Below are 27,675 nucleotides of genomic sequence, written 5' to 3' on the forward strand. Positions count from 1 at the left end.
TCTCGTCGCGCGAGATACCTCTCCTCGCGGTCTAGAGGCAGAGCGTTCGACACTCGTTATGCAAGACCCGGGTTCGAATCCCATATTTTTATAACTTTAAATTTTTTTATCACATGCTACTTATAAATATGTCAATAGACAGAAAAAAAGAGAGAATGGAATGAAAGGAGAGAGAGAATAATATTAAAAGTTTCACTACCGTCGTGCGTAGGCTTGCCACACACTGTATTTTTTAAAATATATATTCTTCTAGATTTTTACGGGTTTGCGCTAGTATTATCATAAAAATTATGTGTTTAACAATTATTTTTTACTGACCTTTCTCTACTATATTATGTTTTTTTACAGGAAAATAAATGTGTAATAATTAGAATAAAATACATATATAATTACAATAAAAATATTTTTATAAAACCCTGATGAAGGTTCAGGGTCAACCGAAACCGGTTGGTTTTATATATTAAAATTATATCATTAATAATTAATTATTATAATTATGTATATCCAAAAAGTGTTGCATGAGAAAATTTTTTTTTTTAGGTTTCATATCTCCAAAGCACATGATTTTATTTACGTTGCGTGTCAAAAAATGGTAAAATTTGAAATTCTAGATTGAATAATCTTTAGTCATCCTGTGTGAATTAAAGCTGTTTCTAGAAAAATTGGAAAGAAACCGGTGCAAGTTAATTCTAATAATGCTGTATCGTCAATTATTAAATTTGAACATTTTAATTGGGTTAACCCTTTGAGCTGATTTGTTCGCTTTTGAACTTATATGATTTTACAAATATCATTGCATCTCCGTTGGAAAATATGATCTAAACGGTGTTAGAAAGAGAAAACACCACGCTTTATGTTCCAATCTAGAAATAACCACAGAATTTAAGTATCAAAAACGTAAAGTGTACAATTTATTTTTAATTTTTTTATGTTTGCATTCAAATTTTTCACATTTCAAAAAACATAGTTTGTATCAAATAATAAAATTTGAAAGCGTATTTTATCACCTTTCTGAAACAGTTTTCGGATACGTTGAGACATTTTCAATTTATTTGGATTTTGAAATTTGACCTTCTGACAAAACAGTGAGGCCTGAGAAGTTTTAAATCGTTTTAATTTTTCACGCGGAAGTAGATATTAATTTGTGTACTTTGGTAAGCTGTGTCCATTTTGTCTCAGAAATTATTATTTAAAATAAATCAACAATACAGAAATCGACCAGTCTTTGTCACTAAATAACTTTGCGTTTGCAGGCATTTCTTATTTAATCAAAATTTATATAATGTTTCAAATAATCATAAGCAAATAAATTAAGTTTAACAATTTCTTGTTTCTGATAACCTACCGCATATGAGCTATTATATGCAAGGTACTTGCATATAATAGCGAAATATTACAAGCGTACGTTTTAAATTTCATTATTTTCTGAAGAGATAATTTTATTGCTTCACTCTAAATACGTCGATATTCACATTACAGGAAATATTTTGATACAGGATACCACGGTGAGGAACGGCGGAAGCAATTTTCTGCCTCAATTTCTTATAATCTGGATGATTGCACTTTGGATTCACCCCAAGAAACCTTACTTATGTGCTTGACTATTTAAAAAATAAGCTGTAGGCGTGTAAACATATTAATGGCCCTGTTCACTTATCAAAAACAAACGGCAAGATGAGTAAAAAAAATTATGTATATTAAGAAAGTCGTTAGGTTAAGTTTGAGCAATTTTTTTTTAGATGACATACTGGGCTTAAAAAAAATCAAAATATGATATTGGACCACTACGTATATATTTTTTTGTTTATTTTGATAGCAAATAACTATTCATTTTTACTTTAAAATGTTGACCGCTATCCTAATTTGCAAGAAACTTTACTAGTTAAATGAAAATAAACACTTTTAAGATGATCACGTTAATTTATTTTTTATTAGGGAGAGACCACGACGAGCTGCACGGAGAAAAATGACTAATTGCTATTATTGCTTTTATTTTATAAAATTGCTGATTTATTAAGAATCTCTTCAAATTATTGTTAATTCCGGTTAAAAACGGGATAGCAGGTCTTACGAATGAATTAACATATTTTATTATGAAGTTGGAAAACGTGCTCATGAAAATCTGTATATTTTTGATTTACAACGAAAATTCAGATCGATAAAACGTTCTTAATTTTGAAATTAATTAGACTTTCTAATATATCGTCATGATTAAGGCAATTTTGAAATTAATTAGGCCTTCTAATATATTGTGAGAGAAAATTCTTTGTATCGTCATGATTAAGGCAGATAGATAAAAAATTCTAAATTTTGAAATTAATTAGATCTTACACGATCTTATCACGCAGAAGTTTTTTTAGCGGTGGTTCAACTTTCTATGGTACATTTTTTTTGTGTCAGCTTCATTCAAATGCTAGGTTGCATTTATTCATTTAAAAAGATTAAAAAAACTTGATTTACTATTCTAATATGTATACGGAGTTATAATTAGATTAAAAAAAATAAAATTGAAATCAAGTTGAAAAGATTAAGATTTGGCCAACTTCGCATGGGTTAGTTTGATCCGTACTTAGTTTGATCCGTAGGTCGCGGGACACCCTGTATAATACTGATGATTGGAAATATATAGAATGATACGTAGTATAGAGGATTGCCATATTTTACAATCTAATTTGGATAAATTGTATCATTGGTGTGTGATCAACTCATTATTTCTTAATATTCAAAAGTGCCAAGTTATTCGTTTTCGTAAAATCCAAAGTCATGTTACTTATGAATACTCTTTAAATAATGTACTATTGACATCAGTCGCTCACATCAGGGACTTAGGTGTTATATTTGATGAAAAGTTAACATTCACTCTGCATGTAAATGATATAACAAAGAGAGCTATAAAAATGCTTGGTTTCATATGCAGAACGGCGAGTGATTTCAAGTCACTTGAATGTTTGAAAACATTGTACACTTCTTTAGTGAGAAGCCAGGTAGAGTATAATTCGCCTATTTGGTCCCCATTGTATAAAACGCATTCTGACAATATTGAAAGGGTACAGCACAAATTTCTAAGATTTATTAACTTTAAACTGAATATTCCAATTCAAAATACTAACTATTTTCTTTTGATGAAACAACTTAATAACGCTATCAGATAGGCGGATCATCTCTGACCTTGTACTTTTAAATAAAATTATTAATAATTCCATTGACAACCCTGAAATTCTCGCCAAAATGAAATTTTACGTACCGACTAGAAATACGAGGCAAAGTGCTACATTTTTCTGTGACAATTTTAAAACCAACTATGAAGCTCATACACCTATAAATAGACTACATAATTTTTGCAATAAATTTGGGAATATTGTAGACATGCTTAAAGATTCCGTATTAGTTATAAAACGAAATCTTTTTAATCATTTTACTGAGATGTATGAATTCACAACTCTGTAGTGAATACACTTTTGTTTTTATATGTATATGTTTCTTAATACATATTTAGCTTTCCGTAATCCACACTATTAATTTGAATTTACATTAATTTAATCAAAAATCATAATTTATTGTAAACTATGTAACACAACTGTATTACTTGTTAACTACTTTTGTAAAAGCCCATTAGGGCGTAAATAAATAAATAAATAAATACTGTATATACATATGAATTAATTTTAAAAACTGAATTTGACTAACCGTGAAGTTTTGCAAATTAGTATGTAGGTACGAGTATAATCATTTTGTAGCTGTTTCATTTTTTCCCGGCACATGTGACCAAACGAACCGAGCAAATTAAAGAGTGTGGAAGCTTTTGGTAGAAGCAATCAGAATTTCAATTCAAATTTAATATCCGAACCATTAAAATCACAGAGCACCCAAGCGAAATTGCAACTAATTGACCAATAAATTAATCACCGAGTAGAAGTCCAACTATCATTTATGTTATTTTTACATTTAAGTTTACAAATTACTAATATCGAAGAACTTACATACTTTTCAATTTTATCTTGTTGAATGTGGTTCTTACTTATGTTTTGAATTAATTAATTAAAGTATAGTTAACACAGTTTCCACATTTTAATATTTGAAGCAGTGCATTACAATATGTCATATCTTTGTGGAATCAAGTGTTTTGCGTATGGAAGCAATTAAAATAGATATGTATCTATTTAGCATTAGATTACAGAAAGCCCATAATACGAACGGGGAAAATATATTTAAAATATTGGAGGATGAGATAGATTTTTAAAATGAAAAAGCAATTCATTACGGTGATATCTTCGTTTACATAACAGGTACATAAATATTTTCGTTATGGAAAAACATACCTAGGTATATATCTGCTAACTAACTGGGTCTTGACTCTTTTTAGCTATTATTTTACGTACCTAACTATCGGTAGTCTGGTGTCGTGAATTTGCACATTTTTGACGTGAATTTCTTGATAAATTCTACTACTTTCAACTCTCAACGACATTTTCATCACTAACAATGCATCTCTGAAATATTTCATTAAAAGTGTTCCATCAATTACAAGGCATAGTTTTCGATTTTTTTTAAATTTTTTTTTTATACTGAATACCTCACAAGAGTCCCAACTGCTCCCGTCTGGAGCCAGTGAGACTATGGCATCCCCAATTGGGGGATGTTGTGAGGCTGAAGGTAAGTGGGGAAGGTAAAGAGGAAGGTGGGGAAGTAGGTAAATAAAATATATTTTTACATGCATACGTCTGTCAAAAGTTATAGATATAAAAATAATAGCATGTCGTAAAAATATTCCCGCTTGACATTCATTTTAAAATACTTTCGTTCATTTTGTATATACCCCAATATTGAATATTATTTTTGAAAGCAGATGAGAGATTTTTCCAGATTTTGATTTTATAAACGAACAATATTTTGATTACAAATACAGTTGAAGCTTTTAAAATAGCTTACCGATGTTTTTTGAAGCTAAATTTTGCACTAAGAAATGAAAAAAAAAATAATTAGACAAACGTCTTAATGTTATTGTTACTTACAATTACAATTCACCATTCTTTGACGGTCCGAACTGTTTGGCGGTTTTCCGCATTAAAGGATTATTTCCAAATATACGGGAGCTTCTCTGGTAAACTTTTAAATGCAAAGATAAAGCTTGGTGTTCTCTCTTTCCAAATTTATTTATAGTATATGTCTGACCATAAAATGAAAGTAGATAAAATGAGTTTTATGGGGGAGTATCATTTGGCCCGATGGTTTTAAGTGAAAAATATACAAATTATTAAAAATTATAAAGCTTTATTTATATATTTTGAATTAAAGGCATATGTGCCGATTATACACACGATATGTATCGACAGACATAGGACAATATAGAAAGAAGAAAAAAATAACTCTATGAAAGCAAACAAGGTAAAAGAAAATAAAATAAAAAATATATAAACTGCTACAAAGTTAGTAAAAGAAATGTAGAATTAACAACAACAAAAAAACAAAAACCTGTTATGTATTAACCTCGTTTAAATACACACTGCTAAAATGTTTAATTAAGGCGATGCAATACGTCGTGTAATATTTTAAATTGAGCCGCTATCAATAACAACCCTTACGTAGATGGCGATAAGGTTTAAATTCCCGCTTAACACCATCTGCCTGTTTTGATTTATGCAAGAAAAAAACATGGCCAAAAAGTGCCTTTTATTTTATTTTGTGGATGTTCAGGCATAAATATTTAATTTTTTTCGATCATTTTATAAATAACTTCATTTGCTACATTATACAATAAAATCATAACCGTAAATGGGTTCGTAAGTAGGAGATTTTGAACTTAAAAGCAGTTTTAATAGGCCTTTACACTATTTTTTTCTGGGCTTATAAAAAGACTTATCTAAAAAATACTCGACTATTTCAAAGACCAAGATGTATTCTACTCGCAGTATTTAATTAAAGCATCTAAAACATTTCTAGGCGACCAAATTTTCAAACCAAAAACACATGATTTTGCATAACTACGTATGGCTTCGCCTTAACACGGTTTTATACATTAATTATTAAAAAAAAAAGCTAACCCAGCATAAGAGTTATTAATCTATTTATAACAAAAATCTAGCCTTAAACCGTAGTATTATTATCACAATAATACATATGGAATCTTGATTCAAAGGTAGGAACATGAAAGTTAATCAAAATTAATAAATCTATCCAACTGATAATAATTCACAATTTTATATAAAAAAAACTAGTTGTACCCCGCCACGCGTTGCTCTGGCTCAGTCTGTCTGTATCGAATTATAACAGATGGCGCTGTTTTAGTAAATACGTTTGTTTTTCGCTGTCACAGGTGGCATCTATATTATACAGTATTTAAAAACACACGCTTATTTGAATGCAATGTTGTGTCGAAATTTCAAAGCAATCAGTGAAAAACTTTCGCAATTTTAAGATTTTGAACAAAAAAAATTTCCATTTATATTTATTTAGATAGATTTTTTTAAATTTTTTTTCATTATCAATATAAAGTTTTTTTACAGGTTTTTTTTCGAAGTCTGTCTCACTAGGATAAACCTGTGTCGAGACAGACGTGTTTGATACATGAATTAATTTTTACATATTTTTTGATACAAAAAATATTTCATTACATTAAATGACATTGTGAAAGAGATACAAAATAATAAATAATAATAATAAATGATAAATTTGTTAATCAGCATCTAGTTGGAGTACATACTTATGTAGGGATTTTTATAAAATTTTTGATCATGGATCTTTCTTGGCTGATGATCCAAGACTTGATGTCTGTTTTATATTTCAAAAAAAATTCGTTCAGTCTAATGGCTAGTGGGAGAGCATTATATAGCCTTGTTGCAAAATATCTAAAATTTCTCTGGCCAAAAGTTGTTTTAGCGAAAGGGATTTGTAAGAAATTATGTCCTTTGGTTCTATTATCACGAGCAGTTTGGATATTGTCAAAAGTAGTTTTGTGTTTGAAGAGGTATGTTAGTATGTTTTTGGCATAAAGTTGCCTAATGTCCATAACACAGATTTTCCTGAAGATTTCATCCGAACTGCTTGTGATTGGTAGTTTGAGGATAATCTTTATTATAAGTTTCTGAGCTTTAGATATTGGATCAATGGCGGTAGCGTTTGCTCCTCCCCATGCTATGATACCATATTCTATTAAAGATTGACAAAGTGCATAGTAGATTGTTTTGAGCTGGCTTAGGTTGAGAAAGTTGCGAGTTTGTCTAAAAAAGTAAATGAATTTTCTAAGTTTGTTTGCTGTAGTGGTTATATGTTGTTTCCACTTTAAATTGTTGTTATAAATAATACCTAAGTATTTAATTTTAGTTACCTGTTCAGATAGATGTAAGATAATTTTTTTCTTCTGACACTTAACTGAATGTAATAAAAATCATTATCTATTGATTCTAAAGGAACATCAAGTGTAAAATGAATACACATAAAAAATTTGCGTTGGACAATGTATTTATAATTTAGTAAAGCATTATTATCGATTTTCACAAAAAACAGTGCTTACTTTGTAAAAGCGACAGAGTCTTATGAAAGTTTAAACTTCCTTTGAAGGTCTGAAATCAGTTAGTGGGATGAGAGGGAAGGAAGATACCCATTAGGTCCGCTTCCTTAGGTAAATTCCCCGTAAATTACTACGACCCGCACAAATAGGAGTTTAATAAACAGTTCATTTCGTCCTTAATTGCTAATTGAATAGAGCGGCGACGGAACCTAGAGGGTTGAAAATTTTCTAATCCAGGGATGCGCAATCTATGGCTCGCGGTTCTAAGTGCAAATAAGTTCAAGATCTTTCAAAAGACGATCAAAAATTTATCTTTCGACTGTGATTAAACTTGAAAAATTACGACACCTGTCAAAATTTTAAACAATTCAAATATGGATTTATTCATTAAGGACGGGTTGTTTCGGAGAACTTATTCAAATTTCAAAGTTCATTTTCAAGTTCTGTGAAAGATATTTTTAAGTTCTGTTTTTATTTCAGTTATGTCAAGCAACTAGCCTATAATGATATAATAACAGAATTTGAATAGGACTTTCACAGAACCCGTAAATGAACGTTGAAATTTGATGAATTGTTCAAATTCTCCGAAACAACCCGTCCTAAGGATTGGTTGTTTCATAGAATTTGAATAATTCATCAAATTTAAACCTTCATTTTCGGGTTCTGTGAAAGTTTTATTGAAGTTCTGTTATTATATCACTATGGGCCACTTGACAGAACTGAAATAATAACAGAACTTGAAAATTAAGTTTTAAATATGAAGAATTCTCTGAAACAACCCATCCTTAATAATTTTGGTACTTTCTTTACCACTTCTCTGAATCGTTTATATTTTGAAAACGTTAAAAAGTTGAAACCAACGGGAATCTTTCAATTGACAAAATGGCGCTGAATGGCCATTTAATGAAGTCGTCACGCTTGAATTTCTGTGCGATAACTGGGACTTAAGTCTTCTTGAACGCAACATATAGAATATTGATCTCTTACCAGAGCGATATTGAAAGTATTCAGTGCTCTAGAAATACGTGAAAACACAATATATACGGTAAACCGAATCTCATAGTACAACCGATAAACCGCTGAATCTACATCACATAGAGAAATAAAAAAATTTCATCTAATAAAATTAAAAAACGTGCTCGTAAAATAAAGAATTATTATCATTATCGAATTATAGGTCCAAGGCTTAAACATAATCACTGTAACAAGATCGTTAATAATTTACTCACAGTTAAAAATGTTGTGCATCCCTGCCCTAGAACCTCGAGGGAGAGAATGGTCAGTATCTCCAGTCTACGTGGAGAATCCTCAACTTGCGGCAAACAGGCAGTATTATGAAATGCTCGGTAAAATAACTCCCTTTGAGTGGAATATAATAGGCTACCGAGACATAAGTCACACCATGCCATAACCTTTCAGCTGTCCTGAATTATTTATTTATTATGTCCAGAGAACGTGTGGCCCGGTGAGTAATACGATTAGTTGTTTATTTATTTTAAATGTTAAGCACGGTTCAAATACAACTGTGTTGATTCCGTCCCTTTGATAATTTATGCGAGAGATTTGTGTCTAAGCAGAATAATTAAGAATATCTCTGATAAATATGTCAGAATAGAATCATTCTATTTTTTAATTTTATTTTAGCCATTTGTACATCAAAGTATACAAATGTCTAATTTATTATTAATTTCATACATCATTTTTTAAAATTATTTAAAGCATTTTCTTTTTAATAATATGACTCCTGCAATGCAGCTTGAATCTATTATTTGGTGCAGAGTTTGTTGTTTTGTATTATATTTGTACTTTTTAGGTAGCCTAATTTCATTGTACGTTCTTGTATTATGTTTGTGAATGTTCTTGTTGTATATAATTTTCATCCCTTCAGCGCATTATAATATTGTATAACTTTGTAATATATACTATTTTGCATATTGGATTTGTCCTTTTTAGGTAGCCTAATTTCGTTGCACGTTCTTGTATTATGTTTGTGAATGTTCTTGTTGTATTTAATTTTCATTGGAAAAGGTTTTTTATTATTTTATGTAGACATTAATAACATCGTGTTGAGAGTTAGCCAATTTAGTTTCTATAAAATTTTTGTTACTTTTGAAAATCTATAGTATTATTCTCGTTGCTCTATTTTGAAGAATTTTCAACTCGTTTTGTTCTCTGTCATTACATAAAAAGAATCGTTGAGCAGTAGTTAAAAAGTGGAGCAATAATATAGTTGTATACGGTGATTGCAGTTTTTCTGATTTTTTTTACGAATTCTTCCCAAACAATTAATTTTCTTTCAAATTTTCTTTTGTAGACTCTTTTCTTGGAGACTCTTTGAAATCTAATATAACTCCAAGTATTTCAAATCATTTCAATAATTTTCGCTTTCACTGCATGTCTTCTTATGTCCAATTATTAATCGTTGAATGTAGGAAACTTTTATTTATGTACCCAATTTTAATATAATTTTAAAATTAAAAGTATTCATTTTATTTTTTAAGAAATCGCAACGACAGCGTTTATGTTTAAAATGAGAATTATAAACCAGTAATATTATTATTGTGTTGCTATTTTTTGTTGAATTATTTTCATGATTACTTGGGAAGAATTTACATCTATGATCGACGATCTGGAAAAAAACACTGATTTGATCTATTTTTTATAAGAAATTCGCATATTACTCTTCTCATAAGGTGCAATTCTGTGTACTCAGTATCTACACAGGGTGTACATTTAGGGCATGATGAACATGTCTTAAATGTTACCCAACCGATAAACAACCATTATTGTAGGGTAAATGCTTGTTAATCAGATGTGTAACATTTTGAAAAGGTTTATTAGAAAGAGGGTTAGAATTTTGTCAGGATGAAATGAAAAGGTGATATTTTATTACTTATGTAAATAATTTTATACATAGTACGATTAAGTACATGGACGTGATTAAAATGTTATTTTTTTTGACAAAAACAAGGAATCGACCACGCATAAAACGCACGATCATTACAGCCGGCAGACCGCCGGCTACTACTGACAACCGTGCATCATGGCACAGTGAGCGAAGCTCCGTGCCCCGAACTCTTCTCGCTCACTAGCGCACCGCTCGTATTATATAAATATATTAACGATTTTTTTTACGAATACACAACTAAATATTTTTTTAAGGTGAGTTCGATAAATACGTATGTATTTTAATTATTTTATCTAATACAAAAACGTATGCTGAGGAACACCTAAAATATGAACACTGTGTTCAATATAATTGCATCTGTGTATATCTGGAATAATTATAGAGATGTCAAATCAGTATACAAACCGTCAAGGAAGGGTTTTTTTTTATTTTATTTTATTTTTTATAGTGAATACCTCACAAGAGTCCCAACTGCTCCCGTCTGGAGCCAGTGAGACTATGGCATCCCCAATTGGGGGATGTTGTGAGGCTGAAGGTAAGTGGGGAAGGGAAAGAGGAAGGTGAGGAAGTACCTGGCTATTCAGATCTAGTCACTAAACACGGCTAAAGCCATTTGGAGCAACGTTTCAATTCGGTTTAGTATTATTATTATTGCAATAATTTTATTATGTAGTTATGACAACGTTTTCAATGTCCGATACTAGAATAGGCACGCGTAGTGGATTATTAAAAAAAGATTTTTATTTACGCAAACGAATTATATCTTCACGAATAAACTACAGTATTCATATGATGCGGTACATTCGTTCTGTATTTACTTACATACCAACGTATATCAGGTATTAAAAACGTACATATTTGTTTATTCCGTTATCCGAAAAAAGGTTGATTGCCGGTCTTTATTTGAATAGTGAAAATAATGGTTAAAAATGTGCGAAAAAATTTTGCCATATTTTTTTAAGACAAATTTTGGGACCAAAATAATAATGATACATACGTGTGGGTTGGAGGCCTTAATCATTAAAATAAAAGGCGAAGTTTTAAGCCTCGTTGTACACAAAAAGGAAACCTTACAAATTAACGACAAATAAAGCATTATGTTTTGTGTGGATACAACATTGTACGCCTAATACCCAACAAATAATTATTCCATAATATTGTAATGTATTATACGTCTGTTTACCTTTTGAGTTTACACAAAACATATATTTCGGGAAGTAAATTCCGGATTGTGTTATTCGAATTAGAATAAGACCCCATTAAAGCTTTTTGCTTAAGGGGAAACGAGATTATTCCAGGATTCCCCCCCATCCCCGCTGAAAAAGGGACCCTCCACCCCAAAATGGATGCCTCCGTGTTTGGATTAAATTTCAAACGGTAATCTAGATTTTGCGTGCTATACAAAAGGTTTCAGAAAAGAATAATGACGGTAATTTAGGCCTTAATATGTTGATCACAATAAAAAGGAACAATTTATTCGCCGAAACGGATTTTAATAAAGGTTTTTTGCTTTTAAAGCGAGGTTTTCGCGGCCAATAAAGGGTTGCATTAAATTGAATGAAATTTGCATATATAAATATGTTTGAATTAGGGGCGGGGTGGAAGGAACTTGCGGGTATTTAATGGACTCCCGTTTCTTCCCATAAATAATGATGATTTCCTAAAAGGTTCTAGACAAGGCAAAAAGAGTATTTAAAATATTTTATAATCTATTAGCTTTCTTAAGAATAAGTTGCTGACTTAATGCAGAAACATTCATTAACGTTGTGGCATTATGTATTGGCGAACATACTCTTGGCGGTCCGACATTGCCGATCGACACATATCATGTACGAGTATTAAATTTGAAAAGCTTTTTTTTTCTTTATTTGTTATTTTTCAGTGTATTTGAGTGAAATGGCGTAGTAACTGTTCATATTGAAAGGATGTTAAGTAACGGATAAATTACGCGCATCTAATAAAATATTCCGTTCCCACAGGAGTCAGGAAAAGCATTTTGCAACCGGGGGCAGCTACATATTATGTGAGTATAATATTGGAAAACACCATTTTTTTTTCTTTCTTACTTACTTACAAAATAACGCGCGAAGAGCAACAATGTAAGCAGGTACTAGAAGTAAACGTGTATGATTTTATTGATTTAAAAAAAAACTTCTCTTTTTTTCCGGTTTTGGTGCTCTTCAAATAAAGCGTTTCACGGACTGTTACGCCACTATGGCCCTACGAAGTATTTGAACTTACTATATTTTAATAATAATGCAATGTTACATATCATTAATAATTTTAAAAACAGGTAAGTAAATAGAGTAATAATATTTATACATTCTAATATCTTAAAACCAGCTGTATGTTTAATCAGAACATATAGTAGAGAAAAAATAATATTGCTAAATTATTAAGAATCTTTTCAAACTATTCGTAATCCGGTTAAAAACGGGATTGCAGGCCATGAATTAATAGGTTTCCAGATAAACTTTTAGTAAGACACGAATGTGTTAAAACGATGTCGGAACAAGTTTTCGTAAAAATTTTAATATCTTTCCATTTCGTCATTATATATTATCAAGGATAATGCAGGTACATGAACACGTATTCCGATATATTAACAATTTACTTAAAGTTTTTCAGGAAACGGCTTGCAATCCCATTTTAAACAGATTACCAAAAATTTGAAGAAGTTCAATAAATAAATTAGCAATACTTATGTTTGTCCTTGTGATATATTTGATATAAAATCATTCTTTACCACCGCTGATACCCGTCAAATTGTATATTTACCAAAGTTTAGGTAAAATTGTACCAGTTTTTAAGATGGCCGTAATAATTAAATAAGCGATTCCATGTGATGAATATTTATAGTGAGGATGATAGAGAGAGACTGATTTGTAGGCATTCCATCCTTTCGATCTACCACCATGGTTTTATGACGTAATGGCCTGCAAGTAAGCCTGCTTAGTAAGTTGGGATCTTAACGATCAAAATCCAAAACAAATCAATTTAAAACAACGCACAAATCTCCCGCCAATGCACCAACGACGTCGTTTAACCAATTTTTTTAATTCTTTTAATTTTGGTACTTTTATAATTTTATAAATAAGAGAAATTTCACGGGAGTAATAAGTTACAAAAGTAAGTTTCACAGTACGGTAAATGATATGAAATTATGTAAAATATGAAACAAAATATCCTAAAACATCGAAATGTAAATTTCCCGTAGTGTTTGTAGGTACGCTGGATATCGTAACCTCTGTTAATTTTCTTACATTAGGCTTAGAAGAGCGTGTTCTGAATTTCACCAAGACTCCAAGGCAAAACGAGCCTTGGCATTATATACTTAAAATTTTAGGCTTTCATCAGAAGTCCACGCCTACGTAAAATAAATGCCCCCCCCCCACAAAAAGTCATAAAATTTGACACAAAAAACATAAAACAATTTATTTATCATTGCCTCAATAAAACGGCTATTCAGCAAATTTAACAATGAGTTTAAAATTTAGTGATAAAATGGTACAGAAAAAGGGAAATGACAAAAATGAATGCAGTGTAGCAGCAATAGTAAGAAGTAGAAGGAACACAGTATTATGATTACTAATGAATAACAAAAAAACAATAATAAGGATGGCAGGCTGCCTTTTGGTAGAGAGATTGCTGATTAATTCCTGCCGCATTACAAAATTTATTTATTATCCTTAAATATTATAAAGCGCCATTTCGTAATTATATGTAGGTAGGTAGCACAAAAAAACGACCCTGACTGGAAAACATTAGGGAATAGCTTAATAATAAAATTGAAGGTTCTACTAAAGCCATTATATCTCCTAAACTAAAACATATTTCAGATTTTTTTTTCAAGAAATGAACTTCTTATAAATATATCCAAAAGTAATAAAAATCGAAGATTTTTGTTATTTGCAATAATTTAGCAAATTACAATGTGAGTGTTGTAAATAAAATACAGTTTACTTAAAAAAAATTTTTTGATGATTGATATGGAATAGCTCAACGACGCTTTGCAATTTGTTGCTTCACCAAGTTAAACTAGATGTAAAAACATAATAAATAGTCAGTATGTTCTGACTTATGGTTTTGTGGGTTATTGTGATATATAAGTGTTTTGCACATTTAACCCAAGTGCGCCCTACTGTCGAATTTGGCAGCCATCTCTGGTCCGGAGCCCCTAAATACCTGAAAAAACCCTTGACTCTGTGCAAAAACGGGTGGTCCGTTTGATAGATTCCCCAATCTTAACAAACGGACTGCAATCTTTAGAGCACAGGCGTCAGGTAGGTATGCTGTCCTTGTTCTATCGGTATTACAATGGAAGATGCTCTGAGGAACTAGCATCATTGATCCCTTCGGCACCGGTGCGTAGTCGGGATACACGCCAAACGCGCGCCCAACATTTGTACATGGTTGACATTTGTCACATGAGAACGGGTCGCTTCTACGATTCGTTTTTAAGTTCAACAGCTCGGCTGTGGAACGAACTGCCGGCCTCTGTGTTTCCTCCCTCCTACAACATGGGACTCTTCAAGACCCATGATCACTCCTCCCTCTCTACAAAAAGACCCTCCACACAGCATCCCCAAAGATGACATAGGCCCTGAGGGAAATTATTTTCTTCAGGGCCTCCTGTGTGGAGTTAATATAAAAAAAAACCGATAAAAATATTGGGAATCTATAAGAAGTTTGCATACTGAAATTTTACACATCTATTGTACAATCTACTGGAAATGTGGAATAGCACTAAGCTTTCCACATCCTGGAATAAAAATATATTATTATTATTAAAGTCTGATGGAGACCCTTTTGATGTATCTTATGTAAAAAAAAACTCAAATGAAATGTTGTTACATGCGATAATTAATGCTAGTATTGAAAGACGTGAAAATATTTAAGTTAAATTTAGCAATTTGGATAGCGTATTTGGCCAATATTATTGAGGTTTTTACCAATATTAATTTTACCCCATCAAACAGTTATTTAGAGTTAGACAGTTAGAACCTAAATTAAATTTTATGGAAGAATTTTATTTACGATTAAAAGTTATTGATGTTTAGTTAGCTGATGAATACCGTTAAAAAATAAATATAGTGCTGACTAAAAATTAAACAAACCTTGATTAATGTTTGCAATATAAGAGATGATGAATGAAGCGCAAAAGTAAAATCTAAGTTGCTGCAGAAGCTCGTTAGTTTTATAAAAGTAAACCAACTCAGCAAAATGTATGCCACTGATCATCCGAATTCAGATAAATTTCTGAAAAAAAACAACTATATGACTAGGTATTTTCAAGATCGGATTTTGTGTGTATTTCTGGCAGAAAAAAACTATAAAATAACTATGTGTAGGTATGTCTCACTCAAGTTATAATGAACTAGATGACTGGTACAGTGATAGAAAAAAGGATGCGCATCTGGATAGTTTGTACGTACTATTGAATTATTGTACGTACTGCTGCAGAAATAATAACAAAATATATTTAAAAATGGTCATATGTTTGGGAAAGCTTTTCTGATGGGTGATGATTTAGTTTCTTAACCTTGAATCTATTTACATGGACTGTAACAAATAAGAGATTGAACGATAAAAGACCTGATATTACAAAAAAATGGGGAGTGGTCTTCATGCCATGGGAGGAATTAAGTGCATAGTGAAACATCATTCCATCTTACAATGCTACAACAACTTGAAATGTAGCTCATACGCAGTGTGGATGTTTGAATCAAGAAAACATCTGACAATCATACTATATGAAAAGAAAAAAGAGTGCTTGAGTTAGTGAAAAAAAAGGCCTGAAAGATATAATCATCAAATTTGTCAGTCAGTGTGTAATATCTTCCAGAAAAGAGCATGTTGATTCTGCATCATTTCTATATTATTATTTTGAAGTTGTTGTTGGAACAGACACAGATCTTCTTGTATTGCTTCATTATGCTGGTTTTAATTTTTTTTTATGCTTCTTTATTCATTGAATAGTTTGTTACATGCATTGAGGATTTTTAGACCACCATGCTAGGCACATGCCCGTGTTATGGTGGTCGATTTTCTTTACATTAACGTAAAGAATTCATTGTTTCAATTGCCACTTCTACCAACACCAACCAGCACAGTTTATTCTGTTCAGTTTATTGTACATAAGTAAAGGGATCCAAGAAAACTTTACCCGTGCTGTCACAGGATATAATACGACATCTTCTTTATCTGGTGTCAGAAAAATGAAGATTGTAAGTTTAATGACAACATCAATGGATTTGAAATATGCGACTAAGTATTTTGTTCAATCACATGTGGAAAAGGACTTGCTTTTCTAAAATTGTGGACGTTTTCTTTAGAATTTGTACTGACTGTCGAAATATTAGAACCTCGATGAGGCTAGATATTTTAAATTTAAGTAATTAACAATTAAAATGTCTCCTAAATCTAAGTTGATTTTGCAAGACTTTCGCCAATAATGAACGCGGTCCGCCAGCATCTCATAAAGACGCTCTTCCAGATTCAAACATGGCTAGTAAATGCACAAGCATCTAATAGAACAGGAGATGAGCAAGTAAAGAATAAGAGTTCACCAATAAATAATAATTAAATGTCCCGCGGCTAGAAATGAAATAAAGCCATGTACCTGACGGAGGGCAGTATTAGAGTGTTATGTTAAGAATGATCATATTTTTTCCATGTTTCGAGAATATCAAGAAATAATAAAAAAGTGGAAGTTATTCCCTTATTTTTCACTTCAGTTTGCATAGTTAAACATTTCAATGTCACGATCACTTCTACAACAGCAGATATGTCAAATTAATTTCTGCTTACCTACCTATCTTAAATTTCCGCTCAATTTCCTGGTAACCCTACCCAGCCCAAAATATTACATACCCAGATCAAAAATAAAATGTTTTTATCACCGCTGCTGTTTATTCATTTCGAAAACTGGTAATAATTATTAATAACCATGTTTCTTCAAATATTATAAAAAGTAATTCGTTGAAATTTATAACAACCCTTGAAATTATTTTTTTCTATTTTTTTCTATTTTTTTTATTTGGTACATTATTTTGTTACAATTTATGTTTTCCAGTAATGTAGGCCTCACTGGGTGGCTTGCCCGTGCTGAGGCCTTCATTTTATAATATGAAAATCTTATCTACATATTACATTTAAAGAGAAGATAGTAAATTTGAAAAGAAAATAATAAATTTAAAATTAAAAATAAAAATACATAATAATACATTTAAAATTAAAAAAATAATACAATGAAAATAATCTTGTGTGTTTGTGAGTGATGTGTGTTTATGTTGGTTTTGTGTGTTTCGTGTAGGTTTTATTTTTATTTTATGCTATGACATTTTGGTAATATTGTCTTTTTTGTTGTTTAATCCATTTTGTAATTTTGTGTGTGAATTTATTTTTATTTTCCTCAATTTTAATTTCAATTTTTAGACTGTTGAAAGCTTTTATAGCATGGTATTGGTAGTGTCTTTGTCCAAATGTTGAATTTACTGTTGGAGTTTTAATGTTTTCTTTGTACGCTTGTCTAACTGGTCTGTTAGTGTTATTTTGTGTATGTTGAAATTTATTTTTTTTGTTAAAAATGTAGTTTAGTAGTGTTTTAACGTATAATTGGCGTATATCTAGTACGTCACAGCTGTTGAATATTTGGTCTGTATCGGTCAGTCTATGTTTTTTTAGTATTACCTTTAAGATCGTTTTCTGTGCGGTTTCTATGTAATTGATAGCCGAGTTTGTTGCTCCTCCCCAAGCAATAATTCCATATTCTATTATTGATTGGCAGAGTGCAAAATATATTGTTTTCAATTGTTTTATTTTATATATGTTTCTTATGTTAAGGAAAATGTGGATTGTTTTGAGAAGTTTATTTGTGATATGTTTGATGTGAGGTATCCATTATCCATTTACAACAACGCTCGGAATAATTTACACGGCACTGGGTTTAGGAACACGACAATATCATTATTATTATTTTCTTGAGCATTGTCGTGTTTTTCTTTAATATGTTTCTCTGAATTGAGAACTGCGTATTGTAAGACGAATTATTGTCAATGTATAAAGGAAGTGTACGCGAAACGTTGTCAGATGGAATAAAGAATAGATATCATTTACCTGTACCAACCCCTTTCAGCCTTTGGTGTTTTTTTAATGTGTGTCTACCTTGAAGGTGTGTCGTCTTTAAGTAGTCTATCAATGTTAATTTATAAAGATTCTACATTTAATCGAAGTATTTGTGAGTTTATTTCCTAGGGTGGAATATATGATATGTTATTTACCGATGAGATTTGACGACATTATTATCCGATCTGACCGTTTTCCTATGGTGTTATGTTCTAGGCTTGGTATGTTAGGTCGTACTGTTAAGGGGCCACTATTTGGAAGCTGGTCCGAGATTCCATAAAATATGCCGATTGTCAGATTGATTTTTTATGATGGCTACTAATAGTTACGCCAACCAAGGGTGCAATTGATTAGTGATGGACCCTTAAGAGAACTTATTTAAATTGCTTTCTCTTTGCACGCGTGTTTTCCCTTATTCTGTGTTTGCAGACATACATTTAAAAACAGGTGTACAAATAATGATAGGTACGTCTGTACCGTCTAAAAGTTAACTAAGACTAAAAGCACAGAGGAGTCGTTAGTACTGTATTTATAAGAATAGATAAGGAATATTCTGTCACAGGATGCAGGAAGCAGGAAGCAGGGTGTAGGAATGGGGATCGGTGTGATTACGTATGGATCAGGATTCAGATACAGTAGGTACATTAGGGTTTCACAAGTAAATATATAATCTCAAAAATTGATGTAAACAAAGTGATAAATCAAAAGAAATAATTATCAACACCTTGTATTTAACTATAAACTCATAGATTAGTTTATGTAGCTACTGGGAACATATGATAGTAGATTGTACAGTAAAAGCACCCAGTCTGGCCCACATTTTCAAATAATGTAAACAAAAGACATTGTTTTAAATGAAAAATTAATTCAATCATTTTTCTCAACGCAATTTTTTGGCTATTTTTTATACAATTTGAGGTTTTATCCTATTAGTCATTTCACTACAAAATATTGAAAAAAATAAATTGTTTTATGGAAGGGAGCAGAGGAATTTTATGACTCTCGGGAAGGTTGCGATTGATTAAGTTTATTCATGGTGAAACTAGATAAGGTAAGGTGAGATTGAGTTAAATTGTAATAAGTAATGATGAAGCTGGTTCTAATCCCGGCGTGCGCAAGTAAATTTTTAATTTTTGTAAATTCACAAATTACTAATTACAAATAATTTATAGTATATTTGCGGTGCGTTCAGAGTGGAAGATAAGATCTCAGTATCTTTCTGGAGTAAGACCATCATTCAGAATTGAAACTTTGCTTGAAATGGATTTGGCCGTGTGGCAAATATGTCGCGATGGTCAAGATGGTTAAGCGCATGTCCCGGTAAGATAAGAGATCCTGGGTTCTATTCCTAGATGTGACCGTGATTTTTTTTATTTTTCTGTTTCTTGAACTGTTTCATGTTTTGTTTAGATTTATAAGTATTATATTCTTCTTCAATGATATATAACATTATAAACACTATAAACCACTCAAAATATCTCCTTTTTGCTGACGATATAAAACTTTTCAAAGCAATCAAAAGTTACATCGATTCCATTCTTCTGCAGAACGATCTTGATTCTCTTGTCAAATGGTCGGAACTGAACAACTTACCCTTCAGTATTCAGAAATGCAGTGTCGTTACATTTACAAGGTCCAAAGATACATTCCTGTTCCCCTACCACATTAATAAACATGAATTAACACGTAAAAATGAGATTCGAGACCTTGGCGTAATTTTTGAAGCAAATCTCTCTTTCAAATCCCATATATCTGATATTGTCTCCCGTGCCAACAAAATGCTTGGATTTGTTCTTCGTAATTCAAGATCATTTACCAACGGAATCGCAATCCGAAGAACGTATGAAGCACTTGTTCGCAGTATCTTGGAATATAGCTCCATTATTTGGGCCCCTTCTGAGCAAAACCATATTCTCGAAATAGAAAAAGTACAAAAGAGATTCATGCGTTACCTATATATGAGGGAATATATGTACTACCCTTTCCTGTATCCATCCTTATTCTTAGCAGGAATGCTCGATCTTAATACATTAGAAGCCCGCCGAAAAATATTTTTAGGAAAACATTTTTTTAAGATAATCTCTGGAACTATACATAATCCACCTATTTTGAAAGAGATTAACTTATATGTCCCAGACAAGTATACTCGTGGAACGTCCCATACCCTTTTTTATGCTCCAAAAGCGAGAACTTCTGCCTATCAGAACGCCCCAGTCAACAGAGCGACTGAACTGCTCAACAAGTCTGCATTGACCATCGACATTTTTAACGTAACCTACAGGCAGTTTAACAATTATCTTTTGACGTATGTCACAAAGTAGTGAAACTGACCTTTTTATGTGTTTTGCTATACTTTTTGTCTAATTTGTAATCTTCTCCATAATGTATTGGTGAATAACCGTTTTACGGAGAACATGAAAAATAAATAAATAAATAAATAATAAATAAACATTAACAGGTATAACTTTCAAAATAAGTTAAAAAGAAAAAGTCGTTCATAAGTTATTTAGTAGTTCAGTGATGAAAACTGCAAAAGTAAATAATACTAAAAAGTTCTTTGAAGAAAAGCTTGAATAAATAATCGAATACGTTTTAAGAAGAGTTCCCTGAAAACTGAATAAAGAGTAACCAGTGGAAGCCGCACTGAAACGAAATGGCCTTAATTTATTCACCTTACATAGTGCCAATACTGCTGGATTGCATGGCTCAGTACTTCGAACCGTAGAACACAGATGCACATTTCTTCCGGTTTAGCCTTAAATTGCAATCGAATACTTGGGGATTACTCCACTCTCTAGCCTCGAGTCAAAGAATTGAAATAAACCAATCTGCTGCTATAAGAATCTGTCTAAAATGAATATGTTTAAAGCGGCTCCTAGACTTTTGATATTGGCCGTCTGTAGGTTATTTTGAAGGATTGCACAATATATTGAATCAATCCAAAAAAATTAGATATTTGTTGTGCAATATCGTCTGTGGGTGATATTGAACAATAATGGTTCATTTCTGTCTCCTCAGTGAAATGGTTGACATTATAGAGAGATGTAGATTTATGATCTAGATGACTACGAATGATAAAATAAGTATAGAGAAGAGGGAAAATTTATTGTGGAGTGTATTGAATTATACCAGAGTGTACCAGCTTTGTGGAATGTTAAAAGCAGTGATCGCAGCAATAAATTAGAAAAAATGAACAGTACGACAATTCTTTTATCCATCTACGTTTTTTTCTCCTTTTTTTCAAAACTACGACTAAAGCAATGGCCACACATTTAACTTTTAGATATTTCGACGACAGTTATTGACCGTAGAAGTGACAGTTGTAAACTAAATGAAGGCCTCAGCACGGGCAAGCCACCCAGTGAGGCCAACATTACTGGAAAACTTTGAAATGTAAAAAATATTGTACTTACCAAATAAAAAAAAAAATTGGACAGTAATATTGCAACGTGTGTGTCATCTAGCAATATATTGACTATAATTTTGAACTTCTAGGGGCCGCTTAACGTTTTTTTGTTTCAACAATCGTACCAGTGTCACTACTTCCCGGAGCGAGTGAGACTGTGGCATTTGGAAACTGTTATAAGGCTGAAAGTACTGAAGAAGGGAAAGAATGGAAATTAGGAAGATGGAGAAGAACCTGTTTATTTAGCTTTGGTCACCAAACACGGCTAAAGACATTTCAAGCAATATTTCGATTCCGAATGGCGGTCTTTCTAAAAGTATGTGCTGCAAATATACAACATATTATTTTGAATTAATTAACTGTGGTGGTAGTAGGAGACTTTCAAATATTGTCAGGTTACTCGTAACCCGGGAATGTTTGTCTTTCTTTAAAAAAAAATAATAATAAAAAAAAAGTTGTAAAAAAAAAAAATAATCAAATAAATTTTCTTGCACGTCAGAATTTGAACCAATCAACCAACAAGATGTAAAAATTAACGGTTTTAATTTGAATCTCATTTTTTTAATGAAGCATTCTTTCAACTTCAGTATTCTCGTCCATAAAAATCATTTTAGGCGATGCCATACGTAGTAATGCGAAATCATGTGTTTTTGGTTTAAAAATTTGGTCGCCTAGAAATGTTTCAGATGCTTAATTAAATACTGCGAGTAGAATACATCTTGGCCTTTGAAACAATCGAGTATTTTTTAGATAAGTCTTTTTATAAGCTCAGAAAAAAAAGTGTAAAGGCCTATGAAAACTGCTTTAAAGTTCAAAATTTCCTACTTACGAACCCATTTTCGGCTATGATTTTACTGTACAATGTCGCAAATTAAGTTATTTATAAAAATTAAATACTTATGCCTGAACATCAGTCCTGGATTTGTCAATAGGCCTTATAGGCCGCGGCCTAGGGGCGGCAGTGTTCGGGGGGCGGCACTTGCTCGCTTTGGTAAGCCGTGTATGCGATTATAAACAAAAATAGTCCCTGTGGATAGACAGAGTTTTATAACTATTAGACGATAAATATGATTTTTTAAAGGCGCTAATTCCTAGTACTTTAGTTAGATAGTTACTTATATTTATGCTACTGCCCGGCCGGCAAGGGTAAAGGGTGGCGGCGGATCGGGGGCGGGTGATGTGATGAACAGTCACCCCCGCTACCCGCCCGCGCCCGTACGAACACATAATATACCGAATCACGTCACACGTTGGTCAGCAAGAGCAGATGCCTGTCAAAGTGTAAGAGATTTCTGGGATGAAGTACCTAGGTACTTACGGTTTTAAAAATCATTGAAAATGACGCTACACAGAAACCAATCCCACGAATTGAAGCAAAGGGAATTCGCCTTAAATTGGAAAAACCGGAAACGGCATTTATGATCGTATTTTGGAATGCTATTTTGGACAGATTAAATAAAGTGAGTGCTCAGATTCAGAACTCATCTGTTGATGTACTGACGGTATCTGATCTTTATGGATCTCTTCTCGAATTTACAATAGCAGAGCGAGAAAACTTTGATTTTTTCTAAAAAAGTGCAATTGAAATGAGCGCACTTAAGCAATATCAGGGCGACATTAAGAGTAAGAGGAATCCTAAGAGAAAAAACTTCATAGACGAAGCATCAAATGAGGAAATTGAAACAACCTCCAGAGACTCTTTCAGAGTCAACACCTTTTTGGTAATTCTGGACAGACTGAGAGCTGAGTTAGAGAGAAGACATGGTGCATATATAATCTTTAAAGAAAAAATTTCATTTTTAACAAGAATGAGTGAACTTTCAACAAAAAGAGTCTCAGAAAAAGCTCAGTCTCTTGTGCAATATTACTGTAATGATTTAGAAGACGATTTAGTTCAGGAATGTGTACATTTTTGTAGTCACATTTCCTCTAATAAGACGGCAGAGAAACCTGAATCGAAATCATTACTGAATCTTTTTAAGTTTTTGAGGAAACAATCTCTGTGTAATGTTTATCCAAACTTGGATATAGCTCTCCGCATCGCACTTTGCATCCCGGCCACAAATTGTTCTGGAGAAAGGAGTTTTTCCTGTTAAAACGTGTGAAAAATTACCAAAGGTCTTCACTGTCGCAAGAAAAACTTAACTCTTTGGCTCTTCTGAGCATGGAAGCAGACTTAATGAATACTATAAGCTATGAAGATATTATAGATGATTTTGTCAATAAAGAAAACCGAAAAAAATTGTAATTCTAGTTATTTAATTTTACTAATTAAATTAAATTGTACTAATTCGTTTGTTTATTTTATTTTTGAATACATACTTCCTACATTTGAATATTTATTTTGAAAATTGTGTGTCACCTAATGGTAGTCTAAAAGTGAGTGATTATGTTGTTGTTGTTTTTTTTTTTATGATAGATATTATCAGTGGCAATTTCCAAGAAGGGGGTAGGGGGTGGCGCAAACGAAGTGGCCTATACTTGTGAAAAGTACAAATACGGCCCTGCTGAACATCAATCAACAAAATAAAATAAAAGGCATTTTTTGGCCATGTTTTTTTCTTGCATAAATCAAAACAGGCGGATGGTGTTAAGCGAGAATTTAAACCTTATCGCCATCTACGTAAGGGTGTAATGATCTGTCCTCTTCAAACTTTTGCTTCTCTTCTTTCTACGATAAATTTTCTTTAAGTCCCATAGGTAACTTTTCCATTAGGCTTTGGTTATGTATATATCCGGGGTAGGAATGTCCTCCTTGCCGTCTTTATAAGCCCTTGCCCCTCTCTTTATAACACACCCCTTCAAGTGTGTGCACCCTAGTTTGTCTACCTGGTTTACGATCTTGAACGTAATCATTTCACGTGACGGTTCAGTATAAAAAGGTTTCACCGAACGTTGTGTTGGCTTTTTTGTTTCTCGGTATAGAAACCTTTGTATGTGTGTGGTACCCCTCGGTTCTTTTGAGTTAGAGTGAGTTGAATCCATTACCGCTGTGTTTTAAAGCCATTTCATAAACCTCATTCTCTGACTCGCCTGCTCACCGACTAGCTACGTGATTCTACCTGTCGTAGGGTAATGTGAGTATAACAAGGTGTTATATTTTATATGTGTGATAAACATACGATAAATTTATGGTGTTAGTTGTCGGCGCCATCCATGTATATATTTTGGGAGGGGAAGGAGAGGAAAGAGAATGAATTTGTTCAAGTTAAAGTTGGCTCCTCCTCTTTACCAAACAAAACCGATGGATGATAATTTGAACAAGGCGATCGATATCTGCGTGTCTGGATATCACAACCGGCCGGGTCTCCCCTTGTTCCAAATCGGCAACCGTAACGCCAGAATAACGAAAACCAGGTGTCCTCACCAATTTCAGAATTGCCCCAACCTCATGCACCTCCAGGAAAATCTACTTTACTGAGTGTAGAAGGGGAAAACCATGACATCCCTTGTCACGAATCTAGTCGCGAAAATGTGACACGTAAGGTCCTAAGTTACGTGCCACCTCTAGAAAACGCTGTAAATTCCTCGTCGTCGGGAATTTACATCCCTTTCTAGGTCAATAACATAGATAACACACGACGATCTTGTCGACATTTAGCCCGCTTCTATCGATAGGTTGTGTGCCTACCCATTCAGCCAATTATCATGTGAAATATTTGCAAGGTTTACTCGAAATGCCAAATTTAGGATGAGGACTGTCTGTATTTGAATATTTGGTTCCGGTAATTATTTCATGAGGATACTAGCATCCTCGTGTATTAGGTATGGGTAACTTCTATTGAATACCTATCCTCTCAGATAGGTATAAACGGACAATTGGTTTGATTTTTGCATTTAATTTAAAGAGGCTGCCTACCTCTCGAAAGGTACCTGTTGAGAAAAGTTGTTCGGTTGGTAGTTTTATTTCTGAGATTACCATCTCCCTCTTTTGACTCTAGATTTGTTTTTGTGCATCCCAATTTGTAACTTAGAAAGTCAAACAATAGATGAAAAGTATTAAATTAGAAAGTCAAATAACAGAAGAAAAGTATTCATTTTTGTTCTGTCTGGTTGCATCCGATCGCTTTCTATTCGGGCGGTCATACGCTAGCAAAACTTCCCCTTCGACTGACTGTACACCGCGCCTTGGCCTATATATGAAAAGGTCATTGGCCCGTCTCCCTTTTTCAGCTGATAGATAGTCTGATTGACACATTCCCTTTTGAAACATTATTTGGGCTGCAGGGGTTGTAAACTTGGATGCTGTATTCGTCCTTTAAAGGGTCTTCTGGAATTTAATAAATAATATAAAAATCTCACCCTGTTAGTCACCTCCAAATCATAGTGTGAAAACTTACCTGGTTACACACTACATAGCTAAATCAGTTTAATTTTCGGTCTCCTCCCTACACCTATAAAAGAGTAATTAAATAATCCTGTAAACAAAATTATATCTCCCTAATCTCTGTCAGGATTCGAACCCAAGTTTTATGATTTGTTTTATTCTCTGGTTTACGGTCTCCGTGGATAGAATGCCATCTCGCCAAATCAATTCCTCCCTAGCCCGATTAAACACTTCCTGCCTTTAAATACGTTCACTCTGTTTTAAAACGCAACCATTATTATTATTATTTCCATGTTTTTAAGACAAGTAATTTAGTTTGAACTACATATTTACGAAATCACGTTTAATTTAACACATTTTTTTATTATAATCGCGATCGCACAACTCTTAGCGCCCCTGGGGTGATTTTTCACAAAACGGCGTTCTACAAATTATCCAATTATTCCTATCCTCACTGAGTACAACCACTTTCACTTCACACAAACACCGGTTCAATAATATTTCACTTTAATTCAATATTCCATAATACTTTTAACACCATCTGAATTCACTAATTAACTGTAATTTCACACATCACTTCTGATTTGTATTGATTTCTCGGAGATGTCAACGTACCCAAGTTCAAAAACCGACTGCCCCTCCTGCGATCTCTTCTTTTCTTCCTTCCCGTCGGAACATGTTTACTTCAAGCCCGCCTGTCAATAAATCTTATGTTGTTATTCCAACCAAAATTTTTTTTGGAGCACGTTCGTTTCGTTTATTTATTTATGTGAGTATTCAAAACATCACAGGGGTTGTTATTGATAGCGGCTCAATTAAAAATATTACACGACGTAGTGCATCGCCTTAATGTGTATAAACGTATTTTATTTTATCCGTTAGAATCAATTTTATTCAGATTTTGACTTTAGATTTAAAGTTAATTTCATAGTTCAATATGTAGCTGGAATTGCCTATGTGATATCTAAATGCTGCATTCCAGTTAAATTTTAACTTGGCAACCGCTTAGTTTTACTGGCTAACGCGGCAGTTATAAAATGATACCGGTTTTCATGGATATTTCTCGTATTTCCATTTGTAAAAAAGTTGTCTAAAATCAGAGAGTAAATAATAATACAAAAAGTGTCCTGTGGGCGTGTTTCTTTATCGAAAAAAAATTCTAATACCGGCAAATTTCCAATACAAAACTGTGTTTATGAAATTGAAAAGGCACTTCTAGAGTTTTTAGTTATCCCACGTTTAAAATGTTTATTTTTTGTGAAAAAAATTAATATCAAAATTTTAAAAATGCTCCTCTACACGATGTGGACTATTTGCTTTAATTACACTCAATGAATTGAACAACAATGAAACGATTTGACATAGAACTAGCTCTTAGGCGACTCAACACTCAATAACAG

Source organism: Hesperophylax consimilis, chromosome 15 (assembly GCF_061612785.1).
Source record: "Hesperophylax consimilis isolate HC1 chromosome 15, BYU_Hcon_1.0, whole genome shotgun sequence".
Taxonomy (NCBI): domain Eukaryota; kingdom Metazoa; phylum Arthropoda; class Insecta; order Trichoptera; family Limnephilidae; genus Hesperophylax; species Hesperophylax consimilis.